Source organism: Neomonachus schauinslandi, chromosome 3, assembly GCF_002201575.2.
Source record: "Neomonachus schauinslandi chromosome 3, ASM220157v2, whole genome shotgun sequence".
Taxonomy (NCBI): Eukaryota; Metazoa; Chordata; class Mammalia; order Carnivora; family Phocidae; genus Neomonachus; species Neomonachus schauinslandi.
Genome location: NC_058405.1, coordinates 44,197,091 through 44,211,334, shown reverse-complemented (window position 1 = coordinate 44,211,334; position 14,244 = coordinate 44,197,091). Strand labels below are relative to the sequence as shown.

Here is a 14,244-nt window from a genome sequence, read left to right as displayed (position 1 = left end):
TACTATGTGAAGTGAGGACTACATTCTCACACACACACACACACACAAAATAAATCTTAGAATTTGAATCAAGTTTTAAAATATGGCTTAAAATCTATATATATATATTTATTATAAATCACTTTAGTGTGTACTGGCAGTTTTTTAATGCTGTACTTCCCCATTCTTCAGCTCATAATTTACTGCATCTCCTATTTACATGCAATACAATCTTCAAGTCAAAATTTCATTAATGACATTTAGCTTTTTCTTGTTTTCCCTATTCTTAAATGACTTAGAATGGGTTTCTATTTCTTTCTTTTTTTTAAAGTTTTTATTTATTTATTTGACAGAGAGATAGCAAGAGCCAGGAACACAAGCAGGGGGAGGGGAGAGGGAGAAGCAGGCTTCCTGCCGAGCAGGAAGCCCCATGTGGGACTTGATCCCAGGGTCCTGGGATCATGGGCCGAAGGCAGAGGCTTCACGGCTGAGCCACCCAGGCACCCTATTTCTTTCATATAATAAACTTGGCTTAGTATATAATTTTGTGATATCAATTTACCTCATAACTGTTAATAGACACTATACTTGTTGTACTGGGAAAGTCTGGGACAAACTTGGTTTTAATATCTTTTATAGAATATGAAATCGTGACATTCTGTGCTTCTCAAAGGAATGCACTATTACCATTGAAGACACATGATGGTGTCGTAGGCATTATGTCAGCCTAAAGGACAAACATAGCACTTCTCATCTTTAAGTGTCAAGATTACACAAAAGTGGTTCGGTTCTCTCTTAAAAAAAAAAAAAAAAGGACACTTTTTAATATTAAAACACACATATTATAAATTATAATGAAGTTTTATGGTAAAACAAGAAAAGTTATTTGAAAATTCATGTGTTACAGGTAGTTTACACTATATGCTTTAAACTCACTGGGGCTATTTTTTCATTTCCACTGACATTAATGACATTCTGTTAAATATACTTGAGAATCACTTAGAGAAATTCTATATTCAAGTTACCAGATGTGTTTCTTCTCCTTTCTGTTTTTCATTACAATTTTTGGAATTGCATGTATCAGAATTTATATTAGTCTTCCTTGTACTGTCAAACTGTTTTATGCTAAGGTAAAGTTTGGGCAAAAGGGTTGAGAGGAGTAGTATACCAAGCAAGACAGAGCTGTATCAGAATTAAGGATTTATCACATTCCATTTGCTAATTGAAGGGATTGGTGATTTGGGAAGTATAAAAAATTTTCCAGACTCTACATAGATATCTATGCATGCGTATCTATGCATTGACATACATTCACAAATCCAACTGGGGTAAGATCTAATACTTATTCAGTGCTTACTGTGTGTTTGGCATTCTTCTGAGGATACATTTATTCATTTATTTACTCATTTATTCATTATTTATTCCAGATATGTACAAATTTGTCCTTAAATATACTTAAATTTATCTTAAATATACTTTTAGCATTTCATCTATCATTAAATATTCCTGTATATTATTGTTTTAATCTGCATAGTATTCCACATAGTGAAATATTTTTTCACAATTTCTCTGTCCTTGCATTTTTAGGTTCTCTCCAGCTTTTAATTACTGTAAGTATCATTCAGTAGTTATAATAGTAGCATCATATATATATCTTGCCACTCACCTCTGCCTTTGTTCTTAACACAAATAATTAGAAGTGAATTGCTGAGTCAATACGTATGATTACTTTTAATGATAATGATACACTTTTTTCTTCAGGAAAATATACCAATTTACAGCTGAAAAAAATATTTTATTGGAATCATTGTTTCTCTAGACCGTAATTAACAGTATTCTAGCCCTTTAAAACATCTTTGCTAATTTCAAAAGCTAATATTCTAGAGATGCTGGGTAGATTCTCATAAGAGAAAACCAGCTCTTCCCAAGCCCAGAAGCGGAAGCCTGATGTATCACATGGTCATGCAACTCTGGATATGGCTGAAGGGAGTGGGGCTGTGAGGCAACTGGCTCAACACAAGTTGTATTCATCAGATTTTCTTTCAGTAACTAAAACTGAGACATGAAAACTATGTGACATAAAGGGAAAATCCAAGCCAGCTATCATTACAGACATGAATTAATATTACAGTTTTATGAAAGTCATAATTGGCCATGTACAGTAAGATAAGTAGAAAAGTGCATCTTCAGAAAAACACTGAGGTAGATGCACTTTGAGAAAGAGCAAAAGAGAATGTGAGGTTCCAGGAGGATACAGAAAGACAAAGGGAGCGACCAATTGATGTTTTACTACTTATGTGGATCCTGGATAGTCTTCCCAGTAATGAGTTCCATGATATTATTCTGTATCATTTATTTTGTATTTTTTTTAAATTTTTTGCTTGCCACAAGTGTACCTGCTCTCTGTCACCATACAACACTATTACAATATCATTGATTATATTCCCTGTGCTATACCTTTTATTCTCCTGACGTATTCATTCCATAACTGGAAGCCTATACCTCCCATTCCCCTTCACCCATTTTGACCATCCCCCCACCCCCTTCCCCTCTGACAGCTGCCAGTGTGTTCTCTGTATTTACAGATTTGATTCTGCTTTTTGTTTGTTTATTCATTCTGTTCTTTAGATCCCATATATGATTGAAATCCTATGATATTTGTCTTTCTCATCTGAAGTATTTCCCATAGCCTAATACCCTCTAGGTCCATCCATGTTGTCTCAAGTGGCAAAATCTCATTCTTTTTTATGGTTGCATAATCTTCCATTGTTTGTGTGTGTGTGTGTGTGTGTGTGTGACATCTTCCTTATCTGTTTGTCTATCAGTAGACACTTAGGTTGCTTCCATATCTTGGCTATTATAAATAATTTTGCAGTAAACATAGGGGTGCATATATCTTTTCAAATTAGTATTTTTGTTTTCTTTCACGAAATATCCAGTAGTAGAATTATTGGATCATATGGTATTTTTATTTTTAATGTTTTTAAGTAACCTCCATAGTATTTTCCACAGTAGCTGTACCAATTTACATTCCCCCCAACAGTGTATGAGGGTTCTTTTTTTTTCCACATTCTTGCCAACTCTTGTTATTTCTTACCTTTTTGATTTTAGCCATTAAAGCAAGTGTAGGTAGTATCTCAGTGTGGTTTTGATTTGCATTTTCCTGATAATTAATGATGCTGAGCATCTTTTCATGTGTCTGTTGACCATTTATATGTCTTTGGAAAAACATCTATTGAGGTCCTCTGTCCATTTTTTATCATATTGTTTATTTTTTGTTGTTGAGTTATAAGTTCTTTATATATTTTGGATATTAACCCCTTACTGTTATATCATTTGCAAACATCTTCTCCCATTCAGTAGGTTGCCTTTTGTTTTGTTGTTGGTTTTCTTTACTGTGCAAAAGCTTCTTATTGTGGCATAGCCCCAGTAGTTTCTTTTTGCTTTTATTTCCCTTCCCTGGGAGGCATATTTTAAAAAAAATGTTTCTATGACTGATGTCAAAGAAATTACCACCTGTGTTCTCTTCTAGGATTTTTATGGTTCAGGTCTCACATTTAGGTCTTTAATCTATTTTGAGTTTATTTTTGTGTATGGTGTAAGAAAGTGGACCAGTTTCATTCTTTTGCACATAGCTGTTCAGTTTTCCCAGCACCATTTGTTGAAGAGACTGTCTTTTCCCCATTGAATATTCTTGCCTCTCTTACCATAGATTAACTGGCTGTATAAGTGTGGGTTTTTTGCTGGGCTCTCTTTTCTGTTTTACTGATTATGTGTCTTTTTTGTGTGTGCCAGTATACTGTGTTGATTACAACAGCTTTATAGTATATCTTGAAATCTGGAATTGTGATACCTCCCTTTGTTCTTCTTTCCCAAGATTGCTTTGGCTATTCAGAGTCTTTTTAGTCCCATTGTAGTATTTGTTCTGGTTCTATGAAAAATACTGTTGGTCTTTTGTTAGGGATTGCATTAAATCTGTAGATTGCTTTGGGTAATATGGACATTTTAACAATATCAATTATTCCAATCCATGAACATGGAACATCTTTCCATTTGTTTGTGTTATCTTTAGTTTCTCTCATCAGTGTATTATTGTTTTCAGAATACAGTTCTTTCATCTCCTTTGGTAAGGTTATTCTGAGGTATCTTATTCTTTTTAAAAGGTGCAATAGTAAATGGAATTTTTTTCTTAATTTCTCTTTCTGCTACTTTGCTATTAGTATATAGAAATGCTACCAATTTCTGGGTATTAATTTTATATCTTGCAGCTTAATTGAATTCATTTATTACTCCTAATAGTTTTTTGATGGAGTCTTCAAGATTTTCTATGTATAGTATCATGTCATCTGTAAATAGTGACAGTTTAGCCTTTTCCTTATCAATATGGATGCCTTTTATTTCTTATTCTTGCCTCATTGCTGTGGCTAAGACTTCAAGTACGATGTTGAATAAAAGTGACAGGAATGGACATTCTTGTCTCGTTCCTGATCTTAGAGGGAAGTTCTCAGTTTTTCAACGTTGAGTATGATGTCAGCTGTGGATGTTTCATATGTGGCCTTTATTATGTTGAGATATGTTCCCTCTGAACCAACATTGTTGAGAGTTCTTATCATGAATGGATGTTGAATCTTCTCAAATGCTTTTTCTGCATCTGTCGAGATGATCACATGATTTTTATCCTTTGTTTTGTTGCTGTGGTGTATCACATTGATTGATTTGCAAATATTGAACCACATTTGCATTGCTGGAATAAATCTCACTTGATCAATACGAATGATCCTTTTAATGTATTGTTGAATGTGGGTTGCTAATATGTTGTTTAGTATTTTTGCATCTATGTTCATCAGGGATATTGGCCAGTAGTTTTCTTTTTCTGTGGTGTCTTTGGCTGGCTTTGGTATCAGGGTAATGCTGGCCCTAGAGAGTGCATTTGGCAGGTTTCCTTTCTCTTCTGTTTTTTTGGAATAGTTTGAGTAGAATAGATATTAATTTGTCTTTAAATGTTTGGTAGAATTCACCTGTAAATTTATCTAGTCCTGGACTTATATTTTTGGTAGTTTTGATTACTGATTCAATTTCATTACTAGTAATCAGTCTGTTCAGATTTTCTATTTCTTCCTGCTTTAGTTTTGGGAGATTATATGTTTCTAGGAATTCATTTCTTCTAGATTGTCTAATTTGTTGGTGTAATTTTTTTGTAGTATTCTCTTATAATTCTTTATATTTCTGTGGTGACAGTTGTTACTTCTCTTTCACTTCTGACTTTATTTACTTGAGCTCTTTCTCTTTTTTTCTTGATGTGTCTGGCTAAGGGTTTATCAATTTTATCTTTTCAAAGAACTAGCTCTTGATTTCATTGATTTTTTCATTTTTTAAATATCCATGTCATTTATTTCTGCTCCGATCTATATTATTTCCTTCCTCCTACTCATGTTGGGTTTTGTTGTTCTTCTTTTTCTAGTTCCTTAGGTGTAAGGTCAGATTGTTTATTTGAACATTTTCCTGTTTCTCGGGGTAGGCCTGTATTACTATGTCCTTTTTTATTGAGCTTATGAACAGCCTGTGTTTTAACCTTTGACATAGTGATGTTCTTTAAGACATATTTATTAACAGATAAAGTGGGGAGGCAAGGAGCGGTTATTTGACCTAGATCTCTAATCAGTATTATCAGCAATCATGTTACTTATGTGAACTAATACAACCATTTATTTGCTGGGCAATCTAGGATTTCCTAGGTTCTAGATGAACATTTTAGAGTTGCTGTAACCACCACTCCAGAGAAACAGAAGGATCTGGGTAGAGTCCCTTGTGGGAAAGGTAGTATCACTGAAATGCTGTGGATGGACTGTTAGAGAGAGAGGTCAGGGCCATGCTGTTCAGATATCTTTGAAAGATATCTTTTTGAAAGGACTGCAAGGAGGAGGTTCAGTGTTCTCTCCTGAGCATGAAGCTGGCTTTAGGTGTTGCTTCCACAACTGCCTATTGCCATTGATGATTGTTCTTTTCTTCCTTTGGGGGAGTAAGAGGAGAGGACACAGTCTGAGTGGTTTCTGTTGAAAAAAAAGAAAAGACAAAAAGAAAGAATGGAAAGATGAGCTAGTTATTAATTAGGTATCACCATGCTAACAAATAGAAATGGGGGTTGTCTTGAGCCTGTCAGTGGAGCAGTTTCTGGAGATAACAATGATGATAAAATATTTTTTGAGAGAATGTGCCCACTGCCCATCAGGTTTTGTTGCTCATTGCAAAAAACATAGGATGTCAAGGAGCCTAGCCTTCTAGTTTTGTGTTCTATATATCTGTATGCATTTTAGTAAGCCAGTTAACTTTCTTATAAATTATTTTCTTTCTTTATTTAATTGGGAGAAAAATATCTGATCTCCCTACTTCACAAATTCATTTATTAGAAAAAGAAAATAAAGGATCTGAAAATGTTCTAAAAACTTAAAGCACTATTGTCACTGATATATTGTTATATGGGAGAGACCATCTTGTTGAAATTTGACCACTGTTACTAAATGGTCACATTAACACTGGAGTTCACAGTAAATCCTATGCAATTCATTCTGAAAAGGTTAGGAGAATACTGATGAGGGCTTCTTGTTGAGCTTGGAAGTTAATAACACACTAAAACCTACTATTAACACTCCAAAAATTGCAAAACATGTATACTTGGCAATAGATTTTGGCCAGTTGACATTCAGTTATTTTCAACTGGCTGAACATGGCTAAATTTTTAACTTCATATTTTTTTTAAATTAAAAACCTTTTGAATGTTTTTAATCAAGATCATAGTTATTCTTTTATTTCAACTAGTCTAATTAGCCAATGGAGCATGCTCTAGCGGTAGGCTGAAGGAAAAGGTAACAAAATAATAAGAAGGTAAAAATATATTTCCTAGCAATTAGTACATCAGATATTTTAGTCCTCACCAGATACTTTTAGACATTCATGTCTGAATGACTATTTTAGATTAATAATTGCTTCATTTTTTTATTATCTTGACATTAAACAGATTATTTTTCAAGATGATTTGCATTATGTCTTGATGACAATGCAACTACTTCAAAGTATGTTAGTGTTATTCTGATCTTACAGTTGCTATAAAATATAATTTAATATTCTGTATTGAATTAGTATATGTTTTTGATTCATAAAATAATTCTAAGAACAATTATGTGAAAGTGAAAAGGCTTAATTTTTCAAGGAATGCTAATGAACATGGCTATTAGCTAAATTCTTGCTTCAAAACCTGTATAGCAGTATTAAATCATGGTTAGAAACTTAAAATAGTATTTGTCCTAATAAGCATGTAATAAGCTTTATACATTATAAATTTCATTCTAATAATGAAAATCATTTAAATGATTTGTGTGGAGTCCCTTCTTCCTTTTTCTTTCTTTCTTTCTTTTTAATAAAGGCCTTTTGTTTTTTCTATACCTTTACAGATACAACTGACAACACTCTTGAACCCATGGAGAACTGTGGTCACACCCACATCTGCTGTGGGGCATCTACTGAGAAGCTGAAGTGTCATAACACAGGTGGCCAGGCCCCACCCAGGACAAAATTCTACTCTGCAATCAGGATGTTGCCTTCTTGTAGGTAATATAAAGATGCTGAGTCACAGGCTGGGTAGTGGTTGCCATGGAAACAGTCTGTTCAAGTTTGCCTTCAGCCTGAATTTTTAGGTAATCGGATCCACATAGGGCTCCTTGGCAAGGACAGCCTGGTAATGGAGTGGGACACCATGCACAGCTCCTGCTGGTTCACTCTGCCCTCCACCTCCACAATACCTGCGTTCTGGGTGCTAAGGCCATCTTGTTGGTGTCAGGCTTCAGGTGGATGATTTATGTATGATTTATGTGTCAGGGTGGAAGGTGTCAAACCAGAATTTCTACATGGACTGACTCACATGGGAGATGTGTACCTCTTCTAGGTACTAGAAGTTTGTGGCATTGAGTTGGTCCTGGTGGATCTGGCATCCAGATACTCAGCATTTGGGATGGTGGTTCCACCACTGGGTTCATCTTGGGAGGTTTGCAGCTGGGGGCAGCAGGCTGCTCAGGTAGGTACTTACTTAAGTGACTCCAGCTTCTCCTGAAGCTTGTGCACCTGGCTGTTAGATAGGCTGATCCTCTGCCACAGGGTCTTCAGCTCATCATTCTCAACCTGCTCTTGCAGGCAGCACACCTGGCTCTTGTTCTGCTGGAAAAAGCAGGAGGAGTGCAGCAAGTTGATGAGTATGCAGGCCCCCATGCTGACGGGATGATCTTGGTGGTGGACATGGGACTGGCCATTGCTCATGTGCTCATTCTGCGCAGTTTCCATGGCTGACTTCAGGGTGACATCTTTCAGAGGGGCAGAGGGGCTCTTGGAGGGCCTCTGGGACATTGCTATGGGCAGCAACTCAGGGGGCTCTGAGCCAATCACTTGTCAGGCTAATCCTGCTGCAGCCAGTCTCTATGTCTTTAAGTCAACAGACTCTGAGTGTGCTTGGAGAATGAAGTAAGCTAATAAATTTGTATGCCCCAGATCCTGGGAGCAGGTAAAGTCACCCATAGAAATGGCACTCTAATCTACCAGGCCCCCTCCCGGGGAGGTGATGTTCTCACTGCCACATATACAGAAGATGCATTTGCTTCTCCTTGGCTGCCTGACTCTGTGGTGTCTAGTCTCCTGGAGTTACTTCCAGAGACTGTTGTGCCTTCTCCTGACTGGTGATCTCCTGGGCTGCCCTGGGTGCAATGCTCAGTCCCTTCCCCTTAACTTAGGTTGTTTCAAATGTCTTTTCATATAATCTCCCACTACATTTTACTGTTGTTGTAATCTAATGTTTCATTTTGAAATAATTTAAAAATTTGTTCTAGAAGTACAATTAATTCTGCATGAAGTACCTAGATTCTTTTCTATAAAGCTCTTATAAGGATACTTCTATTATGTATAATTAATATCAAAATTATAGTCATTTCCTATTACCCTTTTAATCAACATCATCCATAATACAAAAAAAGTAAGACCTAATTCTACAGTTAATGAATTTAAATAGATGTGGAATTAAAAAAAAGTGCCTGGGTGGCCTCAGTCGTTAAGCACCTGCCTTTGGCTCAGGTCATGGTCCCAGGGTCCTGGGATGGAGCCCCGCATCGGGCTCCCTGCTCCGTGGGAAGCCTGCTTCTCCTTGTCCCACTCCCCCTGCTTGTGTTCCCTCTCTCGTGTGTCTCTTTCTGTCAAAATAAAATCTTAAAAAAAAAAAAAGATAAAACTAATTACCAACAAGAGTGAAAATATTTTTAATTGGAAATTGTCATAAAGCCATGTAAATTTCAGTGCTTTCCTCCCTCCTCCACATCTAGCAAAACTCAGAAAGTGAGTCATGAAGACGACTAAAATATCAGGCTAAATCATTTCAAGAGAGAGGACTTTTTTTCTCAGTGACTTAGTAAAATTTTTATAATATTTGAATTTTAACTGATAAATTAAGTTTTATTCTTTGGAATTTTTAACATCAAATAAAAAAATAAAACATTAACTAGATGATTATAGACTCTGGGAAGTTGCTTACATACATTAGTGTTGGAGTTAGTTATTCAGAATGCAGTGGAACCTCCATTGAAAATTTTTCCTCAGAGGAATTACCTTATAAGTTCTGTGATTTTATAAGATGGTTCTGGCCTGTGCTGAGAAGGGTGGTTTGGTTGGGGAAGACTTTGAAGGGAAGGAAATACATGTGATAGCCTCAGCAGTCTAGTCAAGAAATACTAAGGTTTAACTCCAATAGGGTAATGATGATTTAAGTTGATGGTAAAAGTAGTACAAAAGAAAATGTAAAAGGACTTACCTACCAATTGATTTGGTAGAGTAAATAATGAGACTATTTTTTTTCTCCAGTGATATTAGAAGGATACCCAAAGTATAACCAAGATAAGTAAAACAGGCTTGAAAGTGGATCAAGTGGGAGGAAATAATTATTTAGTGGGTAAAAATGGAGGCATTGCCAATGTGCAAGATGATAAATAAAAGTATTTGAATTCATGGTATTAAATAAATTTGGGATTGAATAGAGAGGATAAGTAAGAAGACCTAAAACTGTTTAGAGTTAGAATAAAATTAAAACAGCATGTAGAAAGATAGCAAAGAGCAGAACCCTGCAGATGACTGTGACTTTGGAGACAGAGTCTCCAAAGGATGGAAAATTGAGGAAAGATAATGTGATTTGTTTAGAGGTAGGCTGAATTTGAAATAATTGTAGTGGATGTTTGAAGATTTATTGGGAACATGTTGGTATGTCAGATTAAAGGAGAGAGGAGATGATAACACAATAGGAGCAAGAGGAGTAGATTACTTCCTTGAAGAGTTTGGAAGAGAAAATATAGAGGCCTTTTAAGGTGTACTGCCCTTCTTGCTGCTTCATTCTGTTTAGGTTGAGGTTAACGTGTGTTCGGCAGAAAGGACAAAACTGTGAGGAGGAAACACTGACAGTCTGAGGAGTGGAGAGTGGAAGTACAGGCCATGTGTAGCATTCAGAGCACACAGAGGTCTCAGAAAGGACTTCCATAGCAAAGCTGCCAGGTTTGGGTTTAATCCTTTCAAATTTGTTAGGGCTGGGTGACAAACTATATAAAGAAGACAGAATGGAAGAGGTGCTGCCCATCCTCTCTTCATAACTTCAAGTCTATTCTCCCTTGTCTGCATCCTCCCTGTTGGAGAAGGGCAGGGACGGATTACTCATATGGACTGCTTCTGTGGGCCAGTGGGAAGCACTAGCAGGAGATGTCTGCAGGTTGGGAGGAGTGAGATGGGCTGTTGATTGCCTGGCTCCCTGCTTGCTGGTGTGCAATCAGTTGGCCAAATTCCCCCCAAGCCAGCCTTGGCCTGGCTACCCTCTTCAGGCACTTAACTCTGAATTCTGGATACTCTAAGATCATGGGGTTGTGAAGGCCTAGAACAGTGACAACAACAGAATATGCACAAGCCCTCCTACCCACTTCTCTTTAGGAAATGATTCCCCTACTAATCTTTCCTCACATTATCCAACTTTGAATGTGTCATCTGTTTCATCTAATATCATAATTGATAAAGGTAGTGCTCAAGATTAGAAAAAATAAGAGGAAGAAACAGCAAATCTGCAAAATCTCTTGAGTACAGTGAGTCAGAGTATGGATTCTGGGTGAGAAGAATATAGGAGAGGAAAGTTTTGTTTAAGAAAACTTGTCAGAAATCAGGTCTTTGGATGGTATCTACGCTATTCTTCATAAAAATTCTGTCATCTTGTAACCTTTATGTATATTCACATAATTCTCGACTTGGAACTTGGTTTTTGAGACTGACATGATCATACGTGGTTTAAAAAAACAAGAGTCACAAACTTCCCATGGTTTGCATAGCCCTGACAGAAAGGGGTTATAAAATTTAAATAAAATAAAACACCCAAGACAAAGGGCTGATATCCAAGATCTGTAAAGAACTTCTCAAACTCAACACCCAAAAAACAAATAAGTCAAAAAAAGGGCAGAAGACATGAATAGACACTTCTCAAAAGAAGACATACAAATGGCTAACAGACACATGAAAAAATGTTCATCATCATTAGCCATCAGGAAAATTCAAATCAAAACCACATTGAGATATCACCTTACACCAGTTAGAATGGCAAAAATTGACAAGGCAAGAAACAACAAATGTTGGAAGGTTGTGGAGAATGGGAACCCTCTTACACTGTTGGTGGGAATGCAAGTTGGTACAGCCACTTTGGAAAACTGTGGGAATTCCTCAAAAAATGAAAAATAGAGCTACCCTATGACCCAGCAATTGCACTACTGGGTATTTACCCCAAAGACACAGATGTAGTGAAAAGAAGGGCCATATGCACCCCAATGTTCATAGCAGCAATGTCCACAATAGCCAAACTGTGGAAAGAGCCAAGATGCCCTTCAGTAGATGAATGGATAAAGAAGATGTGGTCCATATATACAATGGAATATTACTCAGCCATCAGAAAGGATGAATACCCAACATTTGCATCAACATGGATGGGACTGGAGGAGATTATACTACGTGAAATAAGTCAAGCAGAGACAGTCAGTTATATTGATATGATATCTGGTTTCACTTACTTATGGAACATAAGGAATAGCATGGAGGACATTAGGAGAAGGAAGGGAAAAATGAAGGGGGGGAATCAGAGGAGGAGATAAACCATAGAGACTATGGACTCCAAGAAACAAACTGAGGGTTTTAAAGGGTGGGAGGATGGGGGGATGGGTTAGCCTGCCAGTGATGTATTAAGGAGGGCATGTATTGCATGGAGCACTGGGTGTTATATGCAAACAATGAATCATGGAACACTACATCAAAAACTAATGACGTACTGTATGGTGACTAACATAACATAACAATAAAAAATTTTAAAAAATAAAAAATAAAAAATAAGTAAATAAAACAAAACACTCCTAGCCTAGAAACCATTTCCTTCTGCCATAGAGATTTTTACTCTATTGTGGGTTTTGGCCAAATTATCATAAATTGCATCACCTTTGAACCAGGCTATAATTATATAGTCATTAAGCAAATATTTACCAAGTACAGTTGTGGCTTTGGAGATAGTAGAAAGTAAGACAGAAAATGTCCCTATACCTGTGAGCCTTTTAGTCTACTGAGAGAAAGAGAGAACAAATGGTAAATGGATAAATAAGGTAATTTTAGCTAGTGTTGAATTCTACAAAGAAAAGAACCCAGGGCAATATGATGGTTAAAGGACATTTTGCTAACACCAGAGCTGAGGCCTAAAGGAAAATAAAGTATGAACCATGCACACATCCTGTGCTTTAAGAAAAGAGAAGTGCTCGCACAAAGTGCTATGACAAGAAGATTTTGGTGTGCTAGAGAAGCAAGAAGGTCGTTTTGGCCAGAGCACTAAACATTAGGAGACAGGTCCAGAAAAGCAGTCTGGGGACAGATCACCATGACCTTTAAGTCTTGGTAAGGGGTTATTTATTCTAAATGTATAGGAAGCTCCTGAAGAGTTCAAGTGTAGTGGTGACATCATTTTGTTTTAATTTTTAAACGTATTTCTCCTGCTATTCTGGGAAGCACAGATTGTAGGCAGACGAGCAGAAGCAGAGACCCACTGAAGTTATTTGCAATACTATCAGTAATAGTGATATTTGAATGTTTACGCTTGCAAAGCATAGCGTTATCTCATTTAACTGCAAAATAGCCTATTTTATTTATTTATTTATTTGAGAGAGAGAGTGAGATTGAGGAGGGCCAGAGGAAAAGGGAGAGAGAATCTCAAGCAAATTCTGCAGTGAGCCCGGAGCCCAATGCAGAGCTTGATCTCATGACCCTAAGATCATGACCTGAGCTGAAACCAAGAGTTGGACGGTCAACTGACTCCACCACCCAGATGCCCCAAAACAGCCTATGTTTTAAGTTACTATCATTGCAGTTTGTAAATGAAGCCATGCACAGGCACTAACCTTTTTGAGATTGGCTGTAGCAACTTTTTACTAGATATGTCTTCTGAGACAAGGGAAACAAAAGCAAAATTGAACTGTTGGGACTACATCCAGACAAAAAGCTCCTGCACAGTGAAGGTAACAATCAACAAAATTAAAAGGCAACCTTTGGAATGGGAGAATCTAATAAAGAGTTAAATCCAAAATCTATGAACATATGTAATAAAGAGTTAAATCCAAAATCTATGAAGAACTTATCAAACTCAACACCCAAAAATCCAATAACCCAATTAAAAAATGGGCAAAAGACATGGATAGACATTTTTCCAAAGAAAACATACAGATGGCCAACAGACACATTAAAGATGCTCAACATCACTTATCATCAAGGAAATACAAATCAAAACTATGATGAGATATTATCTCACACCTGTCAGAATGGCTAAAATTAACAACACAAGAAACAATAGGTGTAGGGGAGGATGTGGAGAAAGGGCTCTTACACTGTTGGTGGGAATGCAAACTGGTGCAGCTGCTCTGGAAATCAGCATGGAGGTTCCTCTAAAAGTTAAAAATAGAATTACCCTAAGATCCAGCAATTGCACTACTAGGTATTTACCCAAAGGATACAAAAATACTTATTCAAAGAGGCACATGCACCCCGATATTTATAGCAGTATTATATACAATGACCAAATTACAGAAGCAGCCCAAATGTCCATCAACTAATGAATGGATAAAAAAGAGATGGTTATTATATATATATATATATATATATATATATATATATATATATATATATATA

At 36.5% G+C, this 14,244-nt stretch overlaps 1 non-coding gene and 1 pseudogene across 1 annotated transcript; one reads left to right on the top strand and one right to left on the bottom strand.

The window, feature by feature from the left end:
• Window positions 1–5,820: 5,820 nt before the first annotated feature.
• LOC123324540 lies at window positions 5,821–6,027 on the top strand. Its single transcript, XR_006539883.1, has one exon. It is a non-coding gene; the product is annotated as a small nucleolar RNA U3 (small nucleolar RNA).
• A 1,535-nt stretch (window positions 6,028–7,562) lies between these two features.
• LOC110587646 overlaps window positions 7,563–14,244 on the bottom strand; it is a 50,659-nt pseudogene continuing 43,977 nt past the window's right edge.